This window comes from Saccostrea echinata, unplaced genomic scaffold, assembly GCF_033153115.1.
Source record: "Saccostrea echinata isolate AGI-Se365-2 ecotype Australia unplaced genomic scaffold, CSIRO_AGI_Sech_v1 ptg000054l, whole genome shotgun sequence".
Classification (NCBI taxonomy): Eukaryota; Metazoa; Mollusca; class Bivalvia; order Ostreida; family Ostreidae; genus Saccostrea; species Saccostrea echinata.
In genome coordinates, this window is record NW_026889803.1 from 173069 (window position 1) to 178477 (window position 5409).

Consider the following 5409-nt stretch of genomic DNA (forward strand, 5'->3'; position numbering starts at 1 on the left):
CAATAACACCAATTATGTATCTCTGTAGTCTACTTGTATGCCACATTATTCTGATATCAGACAAAAAGTGTAGGAGGATCGAGTAGCGTTTTGAAAGTATTTCAAGAAAATTTCTATTTTTAGTAACCATGGCAACACCATTCATCAAAATCCGAAACTGGTAAAGAGAATTATGTATCTTAGTGTAGTTTACTTGTATGCTAAGTAATACTAAAATCAGACCAAAACTGTAGGAGGAGTAGCATTTTGAAGGTATTTCAAGGAAATTTCTATTTTTAGTAGCCATGGCAACAATGTTCATGGAAATCAAAAACCGATACACAGAATTATGTATCTTAATGTAGTCTACTTGTTTGCCAAGTTATACTGAAATCAGACCAAAACTGTAAGAGGAGTAGCATTTTGAAAGTATTTCACAGAAATTTCTATTTTTAGTTACCATGGCAACATCGTTCATTGAAATCAAAAACCGATAAACAGAATTATGTATCTAATTATAGTCTACTTGTGTGCCAAGTTATATTGAAATCAGATCAAAACTGTAGGAGGAGTAGCATTTTGAAAGTATTTCACAGAAATTTCTATTTTTAGTAACCATGGCAACACCGTTCATCGAAATCAAAAACCGATAAACAGAATTATGTATCTTAATGTAGTCTACTTGTGTGCCAAGTTATATTGAAATCAGACCAAAACTGTAGGAGGAGTAGCATTTTGAATGTTTTTCACAGAAATTTCTATTTTTAGTAACCATGGCAACATCGTTCATCGAAATCAAAAACCGATATACAGAATTATGCATCTTAGTATAGTCTACTTGTGTGCCAAGTTATATTGAAATCAGATCAAAACTGTAGGAGGAGTAGCATTTTGAATGTTTTTCACAGAAATTTCTATTTTTAGTAACCATGGCAACACCGTTCATCGAAATCAAAAACCGATATACAGAATTATGCATCTTAGTATAGTCTACTTGTGTGCCAAGTTATACTGAAATCAGATCAAAACTGTAGGAGGAGTAGCATTTTGAATGTTTTTCACAGAAATTTCTATTTTTAGTAACCATGGCAACACCGTTCATCAAAATCAAAAACCGATACACAGAATTATGTATCTTAGTGTAGTCTACTTGTGTGCCAAGTTATATTGAAATCAGACCAAAACTGTAGGAGGAGTAGCATTTTGAAAAATTGTTTACAGACGGACAGACAGACAGACGGACGGACGACGGACACATTACTATCGCATAAGCTCTTCTGGTCTCTGACCAGTAGAGCTAAAAAATTACAACACCGAGGACTCCATTTCCTCCAGTGAGTCAAAATTACCACAGAAGAATCTAGATTTCATCCAAAGTCAAAACATCTTAACCGCCTGCTCAGTGACCAGTGATGCTTCAGCTCAAGTGGAAAAAACTGTAAGATACTATTCCAGGGACCACAACCTGAATATAAGGCACTATCAGTGCTTTATCCATAAACTGAGAACTCTCCAAAAAAAACATCAAGAGCCTATGACTGAGAACTAGACTACCTGCTGGACAGGACCGCGAGGCCTTCTTCCAAAGATTAGCTACCTGCATCCGGGCAAGAATCAGGTATGAACTGGTAAAGATCCGCAGACTGTGCAGGATGGATGCTACATTCCTCCATCATGCAAAGAATGCAGTTTTTAAATATGTTACCTTGCTTCTCGGGCATTCACGACAACTGTAGGAGAATGTCATTTACCTGTGCTGCTCATCTTCCTGGCTACACCACTAAGTTCCTACCCTATGGAAAACATCTGGACCTGGACTTTGCTGATATGGATGCCATTCAGTCCGTCATCTGCAAGCAGTTCCGGGAGGATGGTCTACGAAAAGTCTGCAGGCTGGCTACACCCAACAAGTGTGAAAATCTCCACCAGCATGTTTTCACATATGCTCCTAAAAACACCACATGGGCCCAGAACTTCACTGCCATATGTCACTCTGGAGTCCATTCATCCTCGCACGGCAGTGGCAAGTCCACGGTTATCCTGGCATAAAAAGTAGGCCTGAAATGGAAGAAAACAAAGGAACCATTTAACTGATCTATGCTGAGGAGAGATCAAGAGACTTAATACCATCAGACAAGAAAACAGACTCCTCGGTACAGAACATTTCGATACCTGTCGAGAAAAACAACAAAGAAACTAAGAGAACTGTCCCTGTACAACAATGCAGATCCCTCCACCTCAACCGACCATTCTTATGAACTAAGTCCCCTACCATAGGGAGGAAATACACACTGTGGATAAGAACCGCCATGCCCTATGCACTGTCCCTCCAGAGCACAAGTCTTCCTACCATTGTTTACAGACTTTGGTTCCATTGATAAATGATTTAACTTAAAGCATAACTTGTTGTGACATAAATGTGAAATATGCATGTCAGATATAAATATGTTCAATTCGTGTGTGTACATAAAAATTAAATCGGTGAATTGTTACTTTGATTTGTTTTCCTCTGAAACATGGTCGGTATGAGACGTAACCATCCTTATTAACAGAGCCTGTCCATTCATGGCAGAAAAAAGTTTTGTTTGTTTTCTGTGCTAATGCAAGAGAGAAATGTTGAATTTCCAGATTTGTGAGATGTAATTCATACATGTCAGCCATGTGGACTTGAATGTAAATATGTAATCTGTTACGAGTAGTATCTGAAAACTGCAAAAGAGTAATCTATTAATTACATGTGCACTACAAGTAATCTACATGTAGATTAATTAAGTTGAAATAAGTATTATCTAGAACATGTAATGACATGATCTAAAAGTATTAATGTCATAATTTTAATAACTAAGAAGATTTTCTACTTAAAATGCCTACTTTAATATCCAGTTCAGATGCAGTGTTCTTTATCGGAGTAAGCCCCCTTTCCTTGTTGACAAGTAATATGACACCCAGAAAGTGTGATCATTGAAAATAAATATGGAATATTAATGGTCGGACATTAAACTTGCATAAAATGATGAAAAACAAAGAATTGAGATGCTTTGAAAAAAATCAATTTTCTTGAAGGTGGCAGGGAACAGTTTTTTTTAATGCCAAACATGTGCCGAGGGGGTAGGTACATGTATATACATGATGTCAATGAAAACAGATAAGTGGGGACAGTTTCTTGAAGGCTAATTAATTGAATTTCATTTACCCATAGCTTAAAAAATATGTCAACATATAACATGTAATCTACATATTTAAGTGCATGTGTACCAAAAATGCATTGGGGGCCCCCCCAGATTTTGGCTTAATTTTTCAAGATTTGGGCCTAACCCGCACCCATATAGCCCCAACCCAGGCCAGAGCGAGGGGGATAAAACACCCAACATCCTGTAGATCAATGCATGCCCTATTAAAAATTCAATAATTGGTCTGGGGACATTCACCTTCCCTCAGAGATACAGACATTCTTCTGAACGCTACCTGCTTTTCAGCTGAATTTCCTCTGCAGCAGACCACGTGTTTTAGTTTCGCATTTACACTCTGTATATACTAAGCATCACAGTGACACCTACATGTTGCACATCATTTTTGTCAGCAAGCACTCTGCTACACTGGACATGTGTCCCATAATTATTCAATTCATTTTTCTACATAAAATATCACATCAAACAGGGGCCATCTCACTTTTTTTTTTTAAATTTGACCGGGTCTTTAGTATGAAACTATCCCCTGCCACCTTAAATTGAGGTAAATAACCGAGCTGAAAAACCTGAAACCGAACCGAAAATTTACAGAATCGACCCAATCTGAAAAATTTTGGAACCGTGACAGCCCTAGATATGTGGGAGTTTGTTGGCTGTCCCAGTCACTTTGCTCTATGATTTTTATCCTTGTTATCTCTATTCCTTGGATATCTGGAACATTAATCTTGGTTCCATTGAGTTTAAGATAACGAGGTCTGACTGTATATCAAATTGTTTAAAGACTGTTCTCTGCACCATTTTGACATATTACACAAACAAGAGAATACTTCAATACAAACTAACCAGTGAAATGTCTTGTCTATAAGGATCTTCTCTGAGGCAACATCATAAAACCTGAATAGAAGTCTGATAAGGGTGATCTTTCCACTGCCCGAGTGACCTACCTACAAAAACAACTGAACATAAAAAGTCACTTTTATCAGGGTTGGCCGGGAAATACCAGTGGTGAGAATTACCAGTGGTAAATACCGGTATTTTCCATCGCAGGAAATAATACAAATTTTCTCTAAACTAGGAAATATTGGGAAATACAAAGTTAAAGTTTTTTTATTTCAGTCTTTAATTCATACAATCTTAAACAAATTTTAAATTCAAAAATAAAATAAACACAAAAACAGAAATGAATAATATTGAATATGTCTCAAATTGCAATTGAACATATTCAGAATGTATCAGTACTCCAGGTCCCATACCCATATAAGCATTCTGAAACATTTCCCTAGCTGTGTAAAACTGAAGTTTTTCAATTCAAGTTTCTTTTCAGTTTTGTAAAATTATTAAGACAATTTTATTAATTATAAATCCAAGAACAAAACAAACTTACAATCAATCATGTTGTTTTAACAAATTGCTCTGGACAGTCTTGTGCTCCTGTTTTAATTGAGATATAATTACCTTGAAAAGAACTGAAAGGCTTCTTCTTAGGTTTGATATTTACACCATACTCTAGGCCAGCATTTTTTTTATTTTTAGGTTTTATGATAAACACCAGAATGAAAAAGTTCTGTAGGAGGAGGAAATAAAATTTTTTTTTTTTTTGGATAAAATTTTGACTTTTGTACATTCATTTTTGCTTTTTTTAATGCTCTTCTAACGGGCCACTTGCCACTGGCTACACAATTGTTACAAATAGGAAGGTAGAACCTTAAATTGTTTATTTCATTGTCTGCCAGTTGGGGACAGTGATATAAATTTTGAGATGTTGGTCAAAGTACAAATTTTAAAAAAACCCCACATTTTTAAACTCTTTCAATATCTTCATTTTTTAAAAAAAATATGTGTTAAGTGATTGTGTAGAAATTGTTCTAAAAAGATACTCGAGACCTTAAGTAAATATCCTATCATATAACAGACAGGGAGTATTGGGGAGGGGGGTTAAAATTTTTTCAATTAAAGGATGAAATAATTTTTCTGGCTGCCACATTCAAAAAACAATACTACATAGCTGTATATATTTGTATATACTTGTTTTCTTTAATAGTTGAAATATTTAATTTCTTTTGATTATTTCACCCTCAAATAGACTTCACTTCTCCCATAGTTTTATTCATTACATGATTTACATCTGATGCATAAGCGATTGTTTTCTGAAGAATGTTGCTTAGACTGTAAGCATTAGCAGAGACCTAAACAATGTCTCTGGCTATAGCTACCATGGGCAGATTTTAACCTGTGGGAGGAA